At 34.3% G+C, this 23060-nt stretch overlaps 1 long non-coding RNA gene across 2 annotated transcripts in view; it reads right to left on the reverse strand.

The window, feature by feature from the left end:
- Positions 1 to 10083: 10083 nt before the first annotated feature.
- LOC100930847 overlaps positions 10084 to 23060 on the reverse strand; it is a 46712-nt gene continuing 33735 nt past the window's right edge. Inside the window, exons 3-6 of one of the 2 annotated variants that reach the window (XR_004229749.1) lie at positions 22123 to 22193; positions 11419 to 11520; positions 10726 to 10799; positions 10084 to 10534 (exon numbers count right to left, since the gene is read on the reverse strand). This is a non-coding gene — a long non-coding RNA (uncharacterized LOC100930847). Of the gene's footprint in view, positions 10535 to 10725; positions 10800 to 11392; positions 11521 to 22122; positions 22194 to 23060 lie in introns of both variants that reach the window. The other variant, XR_147541.3, reaches the window with a different exon arrangement.

Below are 23060 nucleotides of genomic sequence, written 5' to 3' on the forward strand. Positions count from 1 at the left end.
GTCTTTTCACATATTAGATTTTTGAGTCTGTCCATTTGCTTCTCCTTTGTTTTTTTAATCCCCAGTCTTTAAAACAGTGCTTGGTGCTTAATAAATCTTGATTGATTGATATATCTTAACTGCAAGTGTTTATTCCATATATGCTTTTTATGTGTAATTCCTAGGAATGTTCACCATCCCAAGAGGATATGTGTGTTTGTGGAAGAGTGAATCCCGGGTTTATCAGATAAATCTTCTACAATCTATTTTCTTGTTCTTTGAATTATTGTGCCCTCCAGCTAATTGTTGTTTTGTTATTGTTTGTCCATTGTTCTAGAAGATCATGTTAGGGAGATTTTACTTTGAGATGAAAGTGATTTGGATTTAAGTGAAGGATTGTGCAACCTCACTTTCTCCTCTGGAGCCATTTGGGCAAAGTGGAAAGATACAGATCAGGACAACTGGTAATGGCCCATAACTCATTAGAGAAGATATAAATACATCAATAGGGGCTAACTTATCCTGGTATTGGTTGGATGTGGACCTACAGAGTGCCTTAAACTTGTGTTTGTTATTTGAGGTAGAAGGGGGTCCAACTTATGTGAAAAATGTGTGAGCTAGTTTACGCAAGGCTAAGATAAATTCAAGTGAAAAAAAAAAAGAATATTTCCCCCCTAGGATTGCATGATATGGTACAAATATGCAGACTTTCTAACATGATACATTTTGAATTGTGGAGAGCAATTTTGATTTCCAAATTAAATGTACCTTTATTTTAACCAGAAAACTGAGCCAGCTGCATTAAATTAGACATTGGATTGCCATTCAATGAGGACATGGAAAAATAAATAAAAAGTAATAGAAAGTAATTTTAAGAGGCAGAGAATGCTTACAATCAGTGGGATCAGGAAAGATGAGGAAGAGATAGCACCTGAGCTTCGAATATAAAGAAGCTAGGAATTCTAAAGGTCAAAGGTGAAGAGGCAGTGCATTCCACACTTGACAGACCACAAAAAAAGCCCTTTCAAGGTTCAGAGACCAACATAAAGGAAAATTGGCTATATTTTGAATTAATTACTGTAAATTATTTTACTGTTTGAAGAGTTGACGATACATATGATAATATATACTTTACTCTTCTGGACTGTGGATAATTGTTAGAAATGTTAGTTTCCCTTCTTATTGCCTAAGGTTATATTAGCCCAGTGACCTGGGGACATGAGTGAATTTTAGTGAATACCACAATTACTTTCTCTGTGTTTTGCTATTAGATTATATGCCTTTTGTTTTTCTGGCAAATTTAAAAGTGGGTGGCAAACTCATTGACTTTGGATAGACATGTGCAGACTCCAATGTCCAAATACTGGATTTGAGTTAAACATTTGTTACATGCTTGTGTTAGCACCAAATATTTAGTTTTCAATTTTTTTCATCTTCTGGAATGTTGGAAATTGTATTTGGCATTTTCAGCTTTCCAGGGGTCTGAAATATAAACGGCTTCTTCCTCAAAAAAGCATAGTTCTTTCTAATCAAGTTGGAATCTTCCAAGTCACATAGTCTCTCTATAGCCAGACCGTGTTTTTCTGGACTAGGGATGTATTTGCTCTGACCTGGAGATTGGAAGTAGACTATGATATTAATTTCCAAACTTCATTCTTTGGCAATAAGGCAAATAGTAGTTTGAATCTTTTGGAGTCCTTTGAGAAAGCTGACCAGATACAGGGCAGAGGGGTGTTCTGGTGATAGCAATATTCTCTACTAGGATTTTCTTGATACCCAAATTTAAAGATATCAAAAAAGAAGAAGAAAGGGGAAGGTCAGGGATGCTTTTTCATAAAATTTTTTGTACAAATTGCAATAGGAAATTAGGCTTGTGATTTCACTGCTATAGGGAGCGCCCAGATGAGGAACTCTTCCTAATTCAAAAGTTGTTGATGAGGAAACTTCTCTTAATTCAAAAGTTGCTTCTTTCTCAGAAGCATAGAGTTATAATGAGTTCTCTAGGGCACTTACAAATTAAATAACTTGCCATACAGCCAGTATAGTAAATAATAAACATTTATTAAATTCCTACTATGTGTCAAGGATTATACTAAATACCTGATGATACAAAAAAGATCTTCAAGGAGCTTATACTCTAATAGGGATGCCCTCAAGGAGTTTACGTTGTAACTGGAGGTATATAGTGTACAAATATGTGTTCTTCAGAAACTTAGTTGCCTGGGTCTTTCCTACCATATTATTTTCAGATTGCTTTCTCTGTGCTTCATCTAGCAGGATAATGAAAAATAAATGGTGACTCTGTCAGTGTTTACTAGAGAATGGGCTGCAGATAAAACAGTGAACAATCCTGTCTAGGGACGGTCTATTTAATGACGTTTCCTCCCAAGATTAAAGTGTCTTTTTCTTATGAAAAGAGCCATAGAAAGCTGAAGGAGTTAGGTTTGTCTTCTGTGTCTTACTTGTTGAAATGTTATGTTTCCGTAGAAGGAAGTTGTGTCCAGAAGTAGCCTTTCTTTTCCTGACTTGGCTCTTAATGGACTCACCCACACGTGCTGAACTTGGCTCTCATGCCTGGCCCAGATGCCCTGTTTCACAATCAGCTAATCAGTCCTAGGGTAGTGTGGGGCACATCCCCAACTTCCTTTGCTCTTGGGGTGATGAACTATGGTTTCTACTTTTATAAGTACCAAGTAGTAGTTTGAATCCTAGTGACACCTTGGTGTTTTTCCATAAGAAGTTGTTTGCAACTCAAAATTCAATGTTGTTAAGATATGCTTTTTTTTTTTTTCATTAGAACGGAACTCTGTCATTAATAAAGATAGAATAATTAATTTCAGCAAAAATACCATCACATTTCTATTGAAAGAAATAAGAAATAAATATTTTTGGAGTGTGAACCTGATTATTCAGGTACATATTTATACAGTGTGTCTATACCATACGATGCTGCCTTGGATCATAGTATCCTAGAATTAAACTTGGAAGGGACCATTTATATTTGGACCATATTTTGTCCAAACTTCTAATGTTTCAGATGAAGAAATTGATACCCAGATAGGACAAGTTACCTATAGTTGTGTTAAGTACTTTCTTCAAAATTTCTACAAAATTTGTATTATGAAACATTTGACATTTCAAGTTGAAGTATGGGGATAGTGAGAATCACATGGATGTCGATCAATATACATTTATTAAGTACCTACTATGTGCTAGGAAATATGCTAAATTTGGTGGGTACAAAATGAGAAAGTGATAGTAGAGTGCGTCCTAGAGGGAACAGTGCCCACTAAAAGAAGGAACAAGCAACTGGAGGACACGGTTTGGTTACCAACTATCTATGTCATCATGGGTAAGCCATCTATACTTCCTCAGTGTAAACTGAGGCCAAAGTACCTCTGTGCATCCTAAGATAGGAAGTGAATGAAGTAATCAGTGTGAGTGAAAGCCCTTTTGAAAGTTAAGACATTACATAGATGTTGAGTATAATCACAATAGTGGTGATTGTATTTGAAGGCAGGAAGCAGAAAAGAGGGAAGAGAGTGAAGGAACAAGACATTTTCAAAGGTATATTTATGAATGTGATGTGTATGCAATTTATGATACCCTCCTCTCCCATTCTCTCTCCCTCTCTCCTCTCTGTGTCTGTTTCTTTGTTTCTCTCTTTGTGTCTTTGTCTCTCTCTCTCTCTATTTTTCTCTCTCTATATCTAATAAACTTCCTCCCTCTCTCCCTTCCTTCCACCCTCCTTCCCATCTTTTCTTTTCTATTTTTTCCTTTCTTTCTTTTTCTTTCTTCTCTTTCTATTTTTCCCTTTCTTTCCTTTTCTTTCTATCCCTTCCTTCCTTTTTTTGTTCCTCTATCCATCCTTCCCTCCTTTTCTCCCTCCCTCCTTCCCTCCCTTTTCTCCCTTCATCCCTTTCTTTCTTTTGTTTTTTCTTTCTTTTATTCTTTGTCTCTTTTTTCTTCTTTCCTTTTTCTTTTGTTTTCTATCAATCTTCTACTCAAACTCTGAGTACCATATGAAGTTATATAAAGAATCTTTCATGTGTAGAGATATGTTTTATTTATATACACATTACATATATATATTTTTGTACATGTGTGTGTATATAAATATCTAAGAGAGATGGTGCAAATGGACAATTAATTGGAATCAAAACTGAAGGAAGAGGAGGAGCACAAGCAGGATTACTTTTAGAAAACTCCAACTTATTTTTTAATGACCCTGTTTATCTCTGAGACAAAAGCCCTTATTAGTGAATGTGATGTGTCTATATTCTTTCTCTCTCTCTTTCTGATTAATGTCTCTGTCTCTGTCTCTTTTTTTCTGTTAAGAGAGATATTAATTCATGGATTCTAATTGTCTTATCAACTATAGTCCATTATCTCCCTCTAGGTAATGACTGAAAGGGGGATGTGGGACTTTTGAGGACTAACCTTTTATTTTTATTTTTTTATTATTATTATAGCTTATTTACAAAATATATGCTTGGGTAATTTTTCAACATTGACTCTTGCAAAATCTTCTGTTCAAACTTTTCCCCTCCTTCCCCCCACCCCCTCTTCTAGATGGCAGGTAGTCTAATACATGTTAAATATGTTAAACTATATGTTAAACCCAAAATATGTATACATATTTATACAGTTATCTCGCTGTATTGGATCTAGAAAAATTGGACCTAGAAAGAAAGAAAAAAAACCTGAGAAGGAAAACAAAAATGCAAGCAAACAATAACAGAAAGAGTGAAAATGCTATGTTGTGGTCCATCCTCAGCTCCCACAGTCCTCTCTTTGGGTGTAGATAGCTCTCTTCATCACTGAAAAAGTAGAGTTGGTTTGAGTCATCTCATTTTTGAAGAGAGCCACGTCCATCAGAGTTGATCATCGTATAATATTCTTGTTGCCATGTATAATGATCTCCTGGTTCTGTTTATTTCACTTAGCATCAATTCATGTAAGTCTCTCTAAGGATCCCTAAAATCATTCTGCTGGTCATTTCTTATAGAACAATAATATTCTATAACATTCATATACCACAATTTATTCAGCCATTCTCCAATTGATGGGCATCCATTCACTTTCCAGTTTCTAGCCACTACAAAGAGGGCTGCCACAAACATTTTTGCACATACAGCTTCCTTTCCCTCCTTTAAGATCTCTTTGGGATATAAGCCCAATAGTAACACTGCTGGATCAAAGGGTATGCACAGTTTGATAACTTTTTGAGCATAGTTCCAAATTGCTTTCCAGAATGGTTGGATTCATTCACAATTCCACCAACAATGAACGCATCAGTATCCCAGTTTTTCCACATCCTCTCCAACATTCATCATTATCTTTTCCTGTCATCTTAGCCAATCTGAGAGGTGTGTAGTGGTATTATGTCTTAATTTGCATTTCTCTGATCAATAATGATTTGGAGCACCTTTTCATATGACTAGAAATACTTTCAATTTCTTCATGTGAAAATTGTCTGTTCATATCCTTTGAACATTTATCAACTGGAGAATGGCTTGTTTTCTTATAAATTTGAGTCAGTTCTCTCTATATTTTGGAAATGAGACCTTTATCAGAACCTTTGAATGTAAAAATGTTTTCCCAGTTTATTGCTTCCCTTCTAATCTTGTCTGCATTAGTTTTGTTTGTACACAAAAACTTAACTTGATATAATCAAAATTTTCTATTTTGTGATCAATAATGATCTCTATTTCTTCTTTGGTCACAAATTCCTTCCTCCTCCACAAGTCTGAGAGATAAATTATCCTATGTTCTTCTAGTTTATTTATAATGTCATTCTTTATGTCTAGATTGTGAATCCATTTTGACCTGATTTTGGTGTACGGTGTTACATGTGGATCAGTGCCTAGTTTCTGCCATACTAGTTTCCGATTTTCCCAGCAGTTTTTGTCAAATAGCAAATTCTTATCCAAAAAGCTGGGGTCTTTGGGTTTGAAATTCTATCCTTTTAATACCAATATACTCCAACTAATACAATACTACAGTTTCTGAAGAATCTAAGTTGAAGATTGTCCAAAGGACAATGGAGAAAGACATGGGATGCATAAGCAGCTGTAACGCATTATGAATAGGGAATTATCAAACAATTTAAATGAAATTTATACCCCTTTCTGTCATTATAATCTGCTTTCCTGTATTGAGTGAAATTGTTTGTAATTTGCAAAACTCTCTCTAAGGCTGATAACAGGTTTCATCACTGAGCTCCTTGTGGCTTACTGGTTCACACATTGTAGATCATTATATCTTCCAGGCTGCTAAATGAATCATTTCAGATATTATATTGGAAAATGCATTCTTTAACTTTAATTGAACACAGCATTATGCTTGAATAATATTTGTCAGTTGGATAAGGAAAATTTGTCATTTTATTTGTTGCCCAATTCAATCTTGTCACCAATAAAAATATTTTATTTTTCTCTAATTATGTGTAAAAATAATCTTTAACATACACCTAAAATTTTTTTGAGTTCCAAATTCTCTCCTCCCTCTCTCCCTTTACTTCTTGCTAAGATGTTAAGCAATCTGATATGGATTATATATATATGCAAATATTTAAAACATATTTCCATATTAGTCATTTTGTGGGAGAAAATTCAAACCAAAAAAACCCTAAACAAAACTAAGAAAGTAAAAAAAAAAGATAGTATGCTTTGATCTCATTCAGACTTCATCAGTTTTTCCTTTGGAATTAGATGGCATTTTTCATCTTGAGTCCTTTGAGATTGTCTCGGATCATTGTATTGCTCAGAATAGCTAAGTCATTCATACCTGATTATCATACAGTATTGTTGTAGAATGCTCTCCTAGCTCTCCTCATTTCACTTTGCATCAGCTCATGTAACTCTTTCCAGATTTTGCTGGAATTGTCCTGTTTGCCATTTCTTATTGTATAATCATATTCCATTAAAATCATATACCACAACTTATTGAGCAATTCCCCAACTGATGGACATCTCTTCAATTTCCAATTCTTTGCCACCACAAAAAAAACTGCCATGGATTTTTTTTTTTTTTTTACAAATAGAAGCTTCACTGCCCCACTTTTTGGGGGATCTCTTTGGATATAGACTTAGTAGTAGTAGTATTACTGGAGGAAAGGATCCATTGTTTAATAGAATAGCCCTTTAGACATAGTTCCAAATTGCTCTCCAGAATGGTTTTATCACTTTTCAACTCCACCAACACTGAATTAGTGTCCCAATTTTCCCATATCCCCTTCAACATTTCACATTTTCCTTTTCTGTCATAATAGCTAATCTGATAGGTATGAAGTGATTGTTTTAATTTGCATTTCTCTAACCAACAGTTATTTAGAGCATTTTTTCATATGATTATAGATAGCTTTGATATCTTCTTCTGAAAACTTACTGTTCATATCTTTTGGCCACTAATTATTTGGGGAATGAGTTGTAGTCTTATAAATTTGAAACAATTCTCTATATATTTGAGAATGAAGCATTTATCAGAGTCACTTGCTATAAAGACTGTTTCCCAACTTTCTGGTTTTTTTTCTAACCTTGGTTGCATTTGTTTTGCTTGTACAAACCCATTTTAATTTAATAAAAATTTAACAGTCAGAATTGCTATTTTAAAATTTCATTTGATGCTAATCTTTCCCCTTTTTCTATAGATCTGACAGATAAACTATTCCATGCTCCCCTGATTTGCTTTTGGTGTCATTCTTCACATCTAAATCATGTACCCATTTTGACCATATCTTGATATATAATGTGAGATGCTGATTTAAGCCTAATTTCTGCCATACTGTTTTCCAGTTTTCCCAGAAATTTTTGTCAAGTAGTGAATTCTTGTTTTAAAAACTTGTATCTTTGGGTTTATCAAACATTAAATTACTATAGTAATTTACTGCTGTGTATTCTGTATCCAATCTATTCCATTCTTGGCCAATACCAGATTATTTTGATGATTCCAAAAAATATTTTTGATTGATTTCTTACTTTAAAATTATTATTGACCAGATAAGTATCTAGGAATTCCTATACTTGGGCAACTTCAGTTCTTGGGATTGGTATCTAAATATTTCTATACATTGGTAAGTAGATTAGAGACAAAAGTCATGGTAATTGAGGAAGTTGATGATCTAGGAGGCCAGAATATTTGGTTTGGGATGGAAAAAATACCGTGGACCAGGTACTGATCTTATTGAGTTTTGGAGAAGGAACAAAGTGACTTAAAGGTCGACGACAACAAGGAACTAGACAGAATAGTAAATTTTAATAGAAGAGAGTAGTTGTTGAACACTTATGGCAAAGTTATCTGTGAGTGTCAGAGAGGAGCAAAGACTCATTTCTTGTCCCTGGGTCTATGTGTCATGGGGTACAACAGAAGGGAGGGCTATCCAGCCTTGGAGAAGGTACAAAGAGATTCCATGTTTTCAGGATAAAAATAGGTTTGGTAAACACTAGAATATGGAAAAAATGGGAGTGGAAAAACTTTAGATCATAGATTTAGAACTTAGAGAGATTTCAGAAATCATCTATTTCAGTTCTTTTGTTTTAAAAGTATGAAAACAGCTCCAGAAAGATAAAGATCACACAAGTAGTTAGTGGTAGAATTTGAACTAGGATTTTCTAATTTTAAATCTATCAATCTATCCACTATAATAAGATAGAAGATTTTAGAAGGTGCTATGGAAAAAGAAAGCTGAGAAGAGGATAGGAACTGAGGAAGTTTAAGATTAAATTTACTGTGGGAGGTGGGGTTAAACTCAACAGTTATCACATCTGGAGAGTAAGAAGGCCCCAGGAGAAAGACATCATGTACCTAGACCCTAGGTTATGACAGCTCCTCTTGGTGAAGTAGTAGCTGAGGGAATGGGTCAGCTAGTATGCTGGCAGTGGGTTGAGTTGCTGGCAAGCATCTTTTGGGCTGTCAGCATTTTCCAATGAAGCTTTTAGAAATGATGCTTCTCTTCCTTCCCTGATATCGACAGTCACATATTGTCTTCAGACTTGTTTTTACCTTCCCTGCAGAAAGGCAGACCCACAGAGAAAGAAGCACAGAGTAGAAGTATTTCTACTACTGAAAGAAAGGATATTTCTTCAAAGCCTTGGTTACTCTGCCTTACTTATGGCCCTAGCTTCTAATCATCTCAAATGGTATCACCAAGATGGATTATAATTCAAAATATTGTTAGTGATTCAGCAGCCAGTCATTGGATTTAGAAGTGGATTTAGAATCATCTAATTCTATCAATTTTCCCTTCCATTTAGATGAAAAAACAAAGGATTTAAGAAGGAAAATGATTTTTTTTCCCAAGTCATATAGCTAGATAATGGCAGAATTCAGAGTCAAACTAAGATTTTCTCCAAATTCAGAACCTTTTCTAACATATCAATCCTGGGCTTGAAATCAAAAGACCTGAGTTTAAATCTTGACTCTTCCACATAACTGTGGAACTGTGTCATTTAATCTATTTAAGTCTCAGTTTCCTTATCTACAGATTAACTCCTTCATAATGTTGTTTTGAGGATCCAATGAAACATAATATATATATATATATATATATATATATATATATATATTTTTTTTTTTTTACTTAGAGGACTTCATAATTGAAAAAAACATCGGATGTTTCTGATAAGGATCTCCCAGCTAGAATTATGGCTCATCCGAAACTCCTGAGCAACTCTACCCTTCAATCATCTTCTCTCTGGGATCAGCTATGATTTTTCAAAGCACTCTTTCACATCTTCATCCTGTTGACTAAACTCAACTTCCTAGAGCTTAAGGAGCAGAAGGAAACAATAATAAAAGAAGCACTGGCTTACAACTTAAATACAAGGTTGATTCCTCAAAACAACTACTTCCTCTGGCCCTATGGACAGCCTGAGGGATTCTTGCTATAGACTTGCTTCTGGGCTTATAGTGTCTTCAACCCTCCCCAGGAAGACCATGATGGGCAGAGGTATCTTGTACAAGGTCATGTAAGGAAAGTACATGTGTCCTTAGAAGCCTTTTCTCTACCTCTGTCTTCCTCCATTTCCCCTTTCAGGATGATTGGACTCATTAATTCCTGATGTGTATTAAAATCATTCTAAAACCCAGCCATCAAAAAGAAAGTTAGCTTCCTTATGTCAGCAAGATTTAATACATTTCTTTTCACAATATAGAAGGCCTAGCAAGTTACCTTTTTTTTTTTTGGTTTTTTTTTTTTTGTTGTTGTTTGTTTAACAAATGACAAATCTTCACTCACTGCAAGGGACAGTCTCTTTGCCATTATTTGGTTAAGAAGTCCTGAGAGTGTAAACATTTACTAGGCAGAGTTAATAATCCTGAAAACTCACTTAAAAAAAGGAAAAGGAATCTATTTCCATAGCTTTTCATAGGGCTCTAAAATGAGAAGCTCATCAGTCAACCATTCATGTAAAGGAGAGAGCACCAAGTCTTGCTAGAGTTTTTCAAAACCTTAACTGTTAAATAAATGCAGTTAAATTTTCAGTGCAAGGCATAGAGAAATTCTTCACAGTGCTCCTGCATCTCATAAACTCTTGAGTCTGAAGCACCACAGCAGCTAATAAAAAAAAGTAAAATAAAATGGTATTAAAATGTTAATGACTCACTAGTATTTCCATTTATATATACATATGACAGTTTCTGAGCCCACTGAATTGTAGAGAATGGCTTAAACATCACCACAGTTGGAACAAAGTCATACAAAACGTCAAGTATTTTAAATTCAGAAGTATCTTCATTTTAACTTACATTTAAATGAGGATCACAGCAGATGGAAAGATTGCATATGATGTCAGGAGATGAGAAATCCAAATCAGGGAGTGCTTAGTAAGAGGAGGAGAGTTAGTAAGCCATTAGATCATTTTTTGTTTTGTTTTGTTTTATCTACCCATCAAGGATAAATAGTAACATAAGTGGAGTATTTTGGCCACCTGGGAAGGGAGAGACTATAGAAAATCCAAGATGTCTTTGAAATCATTATCAATGTTTATGCAGTTTAAATAGGGATGAGAGTGCCCAGAGAATCTCAAATTAGGTACATTCATTCATTCATTCATTCACTCACTCACTCACTCACTTATTTCTTTACATTATCTATCTAGCTAATAAAAGATAAAGTAAAATGATATTAAAATTTTAATAGCTAATAATTTCCATTTACACATACACATGACAGTTGCTGTTTGTTTAGGTGGACATAAAGTGGTAAGTGCCAAGAAAACTCCAAATAGGGACATGAAGAATTGGACACAATTGAAAAATAACTGAATAAGAGCAAGAAGATGGGGATAACCATATCTGACTTTCTTTCCTCCCAGTGTTGTTGTAAGGATCTAATGAATTAAGAGGTTTTGAAACTACTTTGAAAAATACAAGGTTCTGTAGATTGTTAGAATGCATTTTGATGGGTTCATACCTTCTGGGACTTTGGGATCACCATACCTTATCCATCTTTCTGCAACAGGCAAGATATTAGTAGTAATAATAGTGGAGGTTAGAAGCTCAAGATGATAGTGTAGTCATAGCAGCTGGCTCCTGGGGCACCTGATTGATGCAATTGAAGAATAACTCAAAAGTGTGTATGTAGTTATATATGTATGTGACCTAATGTCTCCCAGGTCAGAGCCAATCCTGACAAAAGCTTTTGGCTTTTTTAGCACAAGCCAACTTATTCTATCTAGCTCTTTGTTTCTTTTTACCTAACTCTCTCCATTATTAACAAAAATAATAACAGTATCTCACATTTTTTGCAGCACTTTAAGATTTTTCAAAATTAAGTTTTATTTTTTCAGTCATCAAATATTTATTCTTTTCTCCTTTTATCTTCTCCTACCCATTTGGGGTGGGGTAAGGAACAAAGCTCCAAAAAATAGGAATTGCTGAACAAAATATGTTTCCATGCCCCCAAATGTCTGTCTCATTCTGCATATTAGTCTATTCCCTTACATCCAGAAGGTAGGTAGCATTAAAAAACATGGAATGCTTCATGAATTTACCTGTATTCTTACAGAGGAGCCACAATAAATTGAGGAGGATTTTGAACCCAAGAAGGTCTCCTAGCTCCAAGTCTCATCTTTTTTTCATTATATTATAGGGTAATTTCTTAGAAATTAATTATCACATTAATTTTTCTCATAAAAGAAGGAATGAATAGATAAAACAGCCTAGGGTATGTCTTAAGAGAAATAATGAGACACACATATAGACAGAGGAGGAAGAGGGAAGGAGGGAAGGAGAGAGAGGGAGAGAGAGAGAAAGAGACAGAGAGACATAAAGAGACACAGAGAGAGAGAGAGAGAGAGAGAGAGAGAGAGAGAGAGAGACACACACACACACACACACACACACACACACACAGAGAGAGAGAGAGAGAGAGAGAGAGAGAGAGAGAGAGATATGGAGAGACAGAGAGACAGACAGAGAGACAGAGACAGACAGACAGCACACACACAGAGAGGGAGAGAGAGAGACAGAGACAGAGACAGAGAGAGACAGAGAGAGATAGAGAAAGAGAGAGAAAGAGACACGGAGAGAGAGAGAGAAACAGAAAGAGAGAGAGAGAGAGAGACAGAGACACAGAGAGAGAGACAGAGAGAGATGGAGAGACAGGCAGACAGACAGAAACAGAGAGAGATGGAGAGACAGAGAGACAGACACAGAGAAGATAGAGAAGGAAGAAGAGAGAGAGAGAGAGACAGAGAGAGGACAAGAGAGATAAAGAGAGAGGAAAAGATGAGGAAGAGGAACAGCAGAGAGGAAGGAGAAAGGGAAGGAAGCATAGGCCATAGAACAAGAGGAAGAAGAAAGGAAGGAGAAGGAAGAAGTTGAGGAATTTAAACAAAAGGGGGAGGGAAAGAAAGAAAAATATGCCAGTATCCAATTTGAATGGCTGGAAAGGAATGAGAATGAATTCACCCTTGTTGAGGGAATTTACAACATAAAGAGTAACAAATTGCAGTTCATTGGCTAAGGAAAAATTAAACCTCTTTGGTTTCAAACGGTACACTTAGTTCATTCAGGCGGTTTTCATCCCCAGATAGGAGGAATCAGGGATAAATCCTTTTTTCCAAATGGCAATTTTTGAATGCAATTCAAGGTATATAAAACTGCCCCCAAATTTCTTGGAGAAAAGAAATCACACGACTAAGCCTACTTTCTGACAGTGAGAAATAGGTGTAGCTATCTGCCTTATCCATAAAGACCTCCTCTTCCCAGCTCAATTCCATTTCAAAGCAACAACTTTTTATTTTTCCCCTAGTGATTCTGAAGATACCTGAATTCACACATTGCATTAAAGAAGCATGACATTAAAGGGTGGTGTGGGAAATAAAATGTTAATTTATCCAAATCAGTGAAATTTTATTCAACCATATTCAGAGAATCATATAGCTATAACATGGTTTTATATCAATCTCTTTTACTACATCTTGGCTTAAAATAAGAAAAACTAGAGAGAGCAACAAATTTAGAGAGAGCCATAAAGGGAAAGATGGTAACCAAGAATTAGACCTTGTCTTCTTTAGGTTTTGGGTTTGTTTTTGTCTTTTTTTTCTCTCTTGTGGCCCTGACTCTTTCTCACACTCAATCATCTATGCAAAATGATCCTAATCTTTTAGATTAGGGAATTTTTCTCCCAAAGGTGGTCTTCTTCTTTCCTTCTTTTTTATATTTTATTTTTGCCAAGTACATGTAAAATTTATTTTTAACATTTATTTTAAAAAGTCAAGTTTCAAAATTTCCCCTTCTCTCCCACCCCTTCTTGTTCCTTGATAAGGCAAGCAATTTGATATAATCTATACATGTACAATCATGCAAAAATAATTTCATATAAGTCATGTTGTGAAAGAAAAAACAGACAAAAATAACAAACAAGAAAAATAAAGAAAAGCTTTAAAAAGTTAGCTTCAATCTATATTCAGACTCTACAATTATTTCTCTGGAGGTAGATAGAATTTTTATCATAAATTGTTTGGAATTGTCTTAGATCATTTTACTGTTGAGAATAATTAAGTCATTCACAATTGATCAGTCAATACACAATATGACAGTTACTCTGTACAATGATCTGCTGGTTTTGCTCACTTCACTTTTAATCAGTTCATGCTAATCAGGTTTTTCTGAGAATGATCTGCTCATCATTTCTTATAGTACAATAAAATTCCATCACAATCATGTACCACAACTTGTTCAATTATATCCTAGTTGATGGACATCCCCTTAATTTCCAATTCTTTGCCATTACAAAAAGAACTATTTTTAATATTTTTGTACACATAAGTCTTTTTAGTCTTCTTTGAAAGTTTCCAAAGTTGACAGTGAAATTATATTCCATTTTCTACATCTGTTATTTACTTATCAAATTATGGGATATGCTAGATGTTTATTTAGGTTTTCTAACTTTTTGAGTTCTATTGGATGCTTGTAGAATGTTAAGAGAAACTCTGGAAAATTGTGCCCAGCTACACCCAGTGAAAGAACTCTGGGAGATGACTAAGAATTATTACATAGAATTCCCATTCGCTCTATTTTTGTCCACCTGCATTTTTTTATTTCCTTCACAGGCTAATTGCACACTACTTCAGAGTCTGATTCTTTTTGTTCAACAAAATAACTGTTTGGACATGTATACTTATTTTGTATTTAATTTATACTTTAATATATTTAACATGTATTGGTCAATCTGCCATCTGGAGGAGGGGGTGGGGAGAAGGAGGAGAAAAATTGGAACAAAAGATTTGGCAATTGTCAATGTTATAAAATTACTCATGCATATAACTTCTAAATAAAAAGCTATAATTAAAAAAAAAAAAAAAGAAAACTGTGCCCAGTTTTTTTTTAATCCTTCCACAGAGCAAAAGTTTCCCAAAACCTTCCCCTGGGATTTTCCCAGGAGCAACTGTTTTAGTGGTGATAGCTATTCACACTATGACCCAAGCCCTCACTGGTTGGGTAATCACCATTCCATATCAGAGAGCTATTTTGTAATAGCAAAATCATTTAATTAAAGCATAAAACAAGACAAGAAGTAAATCGAGGAGTGAAACATGCTTTGAATCCATACACAAATGGATGAAAATCTGTTATTTTTATGTTATTTATAATCAAATAAATCTACTTTAATTCCTCTTACTCCCTAGCATAATGAGGAAATGTAATAATTTTGTACTAGTAGTTTGAAGAATTAGAAATTTAATGTTTGTACTCTGTCTCAGAATTTTTCCTGAAGATACTTCTGGCAGATTAATGAACCACTGAAAGTATCCTACCAGGATGTTGAGGTATGGATGCCATAACCCATGACCACATAGTTGATTCTCCCCTCCCCTCTTTTCTTCTAAATCCATCTTTTCCCTTCTAGTGGGAGTGAGGAAATAAAACTATTGGTAACAAATAACCATTGTCAAATAAAATTCCCATATTTTCCATGACCCCCAATATCTATCTCATTCTGCATTTTAGTCCATTATCTTGGTCAAGTCAGGATAACACTCAAAAATATGGAACACTTCATAAATTTGCATGCCAGTCTTACAGAGGGGTACAATGAGAGCTCCGGGTAGTTGTCAGTTCATGAATTGTTTAAAAAAAATTGGGGGTTATGACTGTTTTAGTTTATGGAGACATCTGTTGCTGCTTTGTCTTTGACATGTTATTTATGTTTTGGAGAGGGTTGAGAAATCTTAAAGATCAGAGAATATTTAAACCTCAATGGTTTTGATCATCTGAGCTGGAAGGCCTATAATTTGTTGTTAATATCAATTTTTTTCTCCTGGTTCTGCTCACTTCACTCTTCATCAGTTCATATAAGTAAAAATATTCTCTTCTAATATAAAAGATTTCTATATATGTACTCGGTGTACTCGGTAAAAAACTGCTCAAACATCCATTTTGTTCTTCAGCCTTTTTTTCTTTTCATAAAATTGAAACAAAAAGATTTTGGAGCCACAGTAATCAAAAACCCAAAGTTTAGCTTTTAAAGTCCTACACAAACTGGCAGAAATATGTTTAGAAGAATTGCATGTTTAACCTATATCAGATTGCTCACTGTCTAGTGCAGGAGGAAGAGAAAGAGAGGGAGAAAAAATGGAACACAAGGAATGTTGAAGATTATCTTCGCATGTATTTGGAAAAATACAAAGCTATTCAAATTGTTAAAAAATAATAATATTCTCAAGACATAAGACAATAGAATCATAGATGTAAAGCTATGTAAAGCTAAAAGCTAAAAGAGACCTTAAAGCCATTTAGGCCAGCTTTTCCAAGGAATAATGAAGAGAGCCAGAGGCAGACAGGACTGAGGAGCAACAGCAGATGAGGTTGCAGGTGATGAGATTATCTTAGGAAAAGCATCTTGTTACTAGTAGAAACCAGGCACAGCAGCAGATGCAGGGTGGGAAACATCCCAAAAGATCATTTTGTCTGAGTGAAAAGGGGAAGATGGTTACTGCCTTCTGCATCATCACTTGCTTATTGAGAATTTTTTAGTTCTAATTTTAATTTTTTTTGTTAAGCCGTATTTCTTTTTTTTAACAATGAGGAATTACTGAATAATCTGTCAAAGCAAGAGAAGAGGGCAAAACAGGCTTGCTTCTGTTGTCTCTCAATGCTTGTCTTCAGGTTGTCTATTCTCCCTGGCTTCGGCTGGGGGAAAAATCCTTGTAGCACAAAAAAGCATCCTAGTCTTCTAGATTCTTTTTTATGTTTTCTGCATGGAAACACCATTGTATTTTTTAAATATACCTTATTCTATTAAGCTGCAAATTGTACTGTCGCACTGAATTTATTTGCAATGCCATCATTAAATGCATTGTGTGGTAATTGGGAGAAAAAATCCTGGTATGCAAATAAGTTGTGATATTTTATGAATAATCTTTTACTATAAATAATGTTGGCTTCCAGAAATGAGAAGTCTGCCTACTCACAAATAAAAAATCAATTGACTTTGTGGCAAGGGAGGGAATTTGCTATATGGTTGAGGGGTGGGGGGAAAAGGGAGAACAGAATGAATGCCTTTAGGTTTTATTCTTTTCTACATTTAAGCATTTTCAAACCTGTGCACCACTGGAATTTAAAAAAAAATTGATAGATTTTGTTTTTATTTCATTGTCATTTTTCTGATATGCCTTCATCTCCATTGAACAAAGAAAACCAGTTAGCAAAACTGTCATAGTCACAGAATCCAATCACGTATGTAATATTCCCCACCTGTAGCCCCCCACTTCGTTATGGAGAGGAACAAGGTTTATTTCATTAGAGCATCTCCAGGATTTAGATTAGTTATTACAATCAATCTGAGTCTATCTATCTTTTATTGATGTTTTTGCTTACATTACTGTGGTTATGATGTATATTGCTCTCCTGGTTCTGCTCATTACATTTTGACAGTTCATTTGAGGCTTCCCACATGACTCTGATTTCATGAGCAGAGAGAAATTTTCTAAAAATAATCATATTTTCCATATGTGAATTGCTTTAATTCAGTTTTTTGAGAAAACACATTATAGCTTTTATATTTCTTTTCTTTTTAAAATTTATTTAATATTTTTATTTTCCCTCCAGTTACAGTTAAAACATTTTTTGCATTTGTTTTTAAAACTTTGAGTTCTGGATTCTCTCCCTTAAACCCATTCTCAGGCTTCATTAAGAAAGCACATGTGATGTTATGCAAAACATTTCCATAAACATCATGGTTAATTCAACTTTGAAAAGAGAAGCACTGGGTTTTCCAAATTAGATTGTAGCAGTTTTATTAGTTGCTTAGTTTCAGATATTTACTATATGGGGAGGGGAGAGGCAATGGGGTGAAGGGAGGAGAGGTCCAGAATTTAAACTTGAATAAAATAGATGAAGCCTCCAGACTCAATCACTTACCATCCCAGAGTCGCACATAATGGGTTTGGGGTATTGTATTGGTGATTCTGTCAGCTGCCAATGGGGCTTCTAATTCAGAGAAGTAGATAGAAGTAGGATGGAATAAAAACAGGTCCCAATTTAGAGTCATGGGACCTTGGCTTGGATGTTATCTCAGCCACCATATTATCCATGTGATCTTAGACAATTTCTTAACTCATTGGGACTTTGCATGTGGAAAATGAGAAGGTTGGATTAAATCACCTCAAAAGCTCCTTTTACTTTTAAATCTCCAAACCAGGGCTATATGGGATTTATAATTCAGGTCCTCTAAGCTGGATAGTGCAATGAATAGAACACATTTGGCCTGGAGTCAGAAGGACTTCCTGAATTTAAATGTCAACTCAGACATGTCCTCATTGTGTGACCCTGGGCAAATCACTTAAACCTTATTTGCTTCAGTTTCTTCATCTATAAAATAAGTTAGAGAAGGAAATGCCAGACCACTCCAATATTTTTTGCCCAAAAAACCCCAAATGAGATCACAAAGAGTCAATCACATTCCAAAGTAATTTCAAATTCAGTGACCCAAATGAAGCATCTTTCTGTCTCTATACTACCAAGACATGTTTCTAGTGACTGTCAATTTATGAACTGTGCAGAGCTGATAAATAATTTAGATAATTACCAAATCCAGTTATATATCCATCAATTAGACTTGCATGACAATCACACAGGTTAACTCTAGGCTATTTGAAGCACTGACTTTTATTAGTTTTACATTTTCCACCCACTATTTCCACTAAGGAAGTCTGAATCTTACCTGATTTAAGGCAGTATCAAGAAAACACTGGATAATTCACAATTTTTGTCTTTGCTGAGCCTGAATTTTGCCTTCATGATACTTTTAATTAGAATTCTACTTATGTATTTATTTTGTATTTTTCCTCTTGTGTCAACTTCATTCCACAAATTTCAATATGTTCTCATTGTTTTAATTTTTCTATTTAAAAAAAATCAATTTTATTTCCAGTTCCAAATTTTTTCCCTTACTCTTCCCTCACTAATTGAGAAGATAATAAAAAGAAAAAGTATTACAAATATGTATAGACATGCAAAACAAATTTTCACATTAACAATGTTCTATCCTTCTCTCCCCTCAACCTTCCCCCCAAAAGATAAGAAAGAAATAGAAGAAAATATGCTTCATTCTTCAATATGAGTTTATTAACTTGCCTTTTAATGTTGAATAACATGTTTCATTATGAGTTCATCATGATTGACCAGAATTATCAAGTCTTTTAGACTTGATTATTCTGATAATATTGTTGATACAATGATCTAAGACAATTCCAAAGAACATATGACAAAAAACGCTATCCCTACTTCCATCCTGAGAAAGAACTGGTAAAGTCTAAAGGATGATTGAAACATACTTTAAAAAAAAAACCCTCTATTTTTCTTGTGCATGTGCATTTTTAGAAAAAAAATCTGAGTTTTATTTTGCAACATGACTAATACAGAAATGTTTTACATGATGGCACATGTATAACCTATGTAAAATTGCTCGCCTTTTCAAGGAGAGGGGAAGGGAGGGAGGGAATTTGGAAATTAAAAATTTTAAAAATGAATGTTAAAATTATTTTTACACATAATTGGAAAAGGAAAGATTAAAAAGTAATAATTATTATATAAATTGTTATCCTTTCATGTCATTTTGCATGAGTTCATACAAATCTTCCCAGGTTCTTCAGAATCTTTTTCCTTCATCATTTCTTATAACACAATAGTATTCCATCATATTCATTATTCTTATTTTATTTTTGATAGGTGTTAAGGACCATGCCTAAGTGCACTGTAAGGGGCAGGTCAGTTCTATGAGAGCCTCCATAACTGTGAACATCTGAAGGAGTTACAAAGCAGCTTTATTGGCACAGGTGTTGCTTGTGGATTGGGAAAAATAAATGGAGGCAAAGGGAGGAGGAGACAAGTCAGACAGACTACGCAACAGCCTCTCAGTGGGGAGGTCAGAGAGTAGCAACTGCCTCTCAAGTCTCCTTGAATCACTATCATTCTCTCACAAGAAGAGAAGAAAAGGTCTACCAGAGGGAAAGCTAAGTTATATATTGTGTTCCCAACAGATGGGTTAATCTATTTTGTTCCCAACAGATGGGTTTATCTGTTTATATGATTTGTTCTTGATCCATCAGTTCTTTAGAATAAAGTTGTTTGCAATCAATTTTAAGTCTTTCTTTGAAGTCTTTTTTTTTAATAGCTTTTTATTTACAAATTATATGCATGGGTAATTTTACAGCATTGATAACTGCCAACCTTTTGTTCCAATTTTTCCCCTCCTTCCTCCCACCCCCTTCTTTTAAGTCTTTAGCTAAAAATAATTTTCTCTTATATCAGGAAGGAGATGTTTAATTTTTTCTGCATTTGTTTGGGAAGTTTTATGTTCTAATACATATTAGAATATTTTTTTGTAAAGGTGTAGCACCTTTGAACATTCTCTAAAATATAGCTGTGTCTTTCTATTCTATTTCAGTTATAACTGGATATCTAGCATATCTAATCTTTAAAATATTCTATTAAAGTCCACAAATTCTGTCTTATTTATCTTTTTTTTTCTGCAAGATTTTTCTGCGTCTGAAAGGGATATATTGAAGTCAGCAATTGTTATAGCTTTGCTGTATATTTCTCCTGTAACTTGTTTAGCTTTTTCTTAAATATTTAAATATGCCATTAGTTGTACAGTATGAAGTATATATGAAATACTATATGAAGTGCACATATGAAGTACTAATATCAGTGGTCTATATGCCTTTAGCATAATTTCATCCCTTCATTTATCTCTTTTAATCAAGTCTATTTTTTTCTGTTGCTTTGTCTTGATTTGATATCTCTAGTTTGACTCTATGTTTATCTGTGTTTCAAGTATCTTTCTTAAATAGATATTGCTGGATTTTTCTTTCTAATCCATTCTGCTAATCCCTTCTGTTCAATGTGTGAGTGCACTGTCATAGAATCAAACAGACAGTAATGATAATGAAAAAAAGTGTGCATTATGTATGTATGTGTGTATATGTGGTCTGAATCTGTGATTTATTTCACATAAGGAATTCCCAATAACAAATTCCCTCTATTAATGTAGATAGACCAACTGTAATTTCTAGTCATAGAAAATTATTTGGAGGTACTGAGAACATAAATGGCATTCAGACCACATTTTTTGTTGTTTGCTTGCTTTTTGTTTTTGTTCTCTTTTTTTCCTTCTTGATCTGATTTTTCTTGTGCAGTATGATAATTGTGGAAATATGTATAGAAGGATTGCACATGTTTAACACATTTTGAATTACTTATTGTCTAGAGGTGAGGACAGGGGAAAGGGGAGGGAGAAAAAAATTTGGAACACAAGGTCTTGCAAGGATAAACATTGAAAAATATCTTTGTATATATTTTGAAAATAAAAAGCTATTATTTAAAAAATAAAGTAATGTTATTAAAGATGATGATATTTACCTAATGCTTTAATATTACAAAATACTTTAAATACTTTGTCTTTCTGGATCGTCAAAACAACACTTTAAAAAGAGTACTATAAGTGGGACACAGATACTGAGAAAGGTTAATGTGATTCTTCATGGTCATGAAACTAGTCAATATTAGAGATGAAGTATAATCTAGGTGTTTCCTAACCTTGAATAGCTAGTTTCCCTGAGAATATATAGTTTCTCTTATAGATTTGAACTGAGATCTAGAAAATCTGTGCCAAAATACTCCTTTGTCTAAAGGATTTCTAAAATTATGAGAAATTTCTTGAATAGATGATCTCTCTATCTCTTTATTTGGTCTAAGACCTTTTCAGTTTGAAAAAATATATCTTTGTTACCCTGGATCTTTTCTATAAACATTAAATAATAAATCAAGAACCAATCAGAAATTAGTCCTAAGTACAAAGTAGGAGACAGCCAATGATGAAAAAAAATCCTTCCATTTTTCAATACTGTTCACACCCCTACTCTTAGTGAATGATCCTTTCTATTAAGTAAGACATTATGTCATTGAAATTTCCTGATAAGAAGGTAGTTTCTTTTTAGTCATTAAATGTAAGGATAAATTAGCTTATAAAATAATTTCTGATCTCTTAGTTGCCTATAAACTGCTCTCAAGGAGTGCCTATGGCAAAGTGAAAACCTTAAAACACTGGTTATCTGGGAGTTTCTAAACAAGTATGGAGGGGGAAAGGTGAAAATAAGGGAATTAGGAAATTGAAGACAAATTTAAGTTCCTTACAATTAAAACCTTTCTTCTCTTTATTGTTGTTTTTCTTCATTGCTGTTAACTTCCCAATAATACTCTTCTCCCTTGTAACAAAGAAAAACAAATAAGTTGATAATATTTGACAAGATGTGCCACATTCCACATCTGTATTTCACTACCTCTCTCCTATGAGGAGTTAGCTAAATCAGTCTTCTGGAGTCAAGAATGGTCAGTTCATTGACTTGAGTTTTTTTTTTTTTATTCTTGTGAATAGTATTTTATTTTTCCAATCACATATAGAGATAGTTTTCAAAATTCACTTTTGTAAGACTTTTAAGTTCCAGAAACAGAGCCAATATGATGGAATAATAGTAGGAGCTCTCGGTGTTCTTCCCCAAATTGCTCCTTTAAATTTATTTAAATAATTACTCAACACATTTTACAGCATCAGAAAAATTAGAAGCATCAGGAGTAGAACAATTTCCCAGGTAAAGACAACTTAGAGGTCAGCAGGAAAGGTACCAGGGTAGAAGTCCAGCATGCAGTCCCAAGTTAGGCAACACCAGGATAGCCTGAGGAGTCCTGGTCCTGACACCAGCAAAGCTGGAACACTGACTTCTGAATCGGCAGCAGCACTAGCAGTTTCTAGACCTCTCAGCCCAGAGACTCCAAAGACAATTGGAAGGTCAGAAAGAAAGGTTTGTCAATAAGATTTTAAGTTCCAAGTTTTTTTCTCTTTCTCTTCCTTACCTCTCTTCTTCCCAAGACAGTAAGCAATCTGATATAAGTTATACATATACAGTCATTTACAACATATTTACATATTAGTCATGTTGTAGAAAAAATCAGAACAAAAAGGAAAAACCATGAGAAAGAAAAAGTAGGCGGACAAAAAAGGTGAAAATGGTATGGTTCAATTTGTATTCAGTCTCCATAATTCTTTGTTTAGATGCTGATGGCATTTTTCATTC

This window comes from Sarcophilus harrisii, chromosome 1, assembly GCF_902635505.1.
Source record: "Sarcophilus harrisii chromosome 1, mSarHar1.11, whole genome shotgun sequence".
Classification (NCBI taxonomy): Eukaryota; Metazoa; Chordata; class Mammalia; order Dasyuromorphia; family Dasyuridae; genus Sarcophilus; species Sarcophilus harrisii.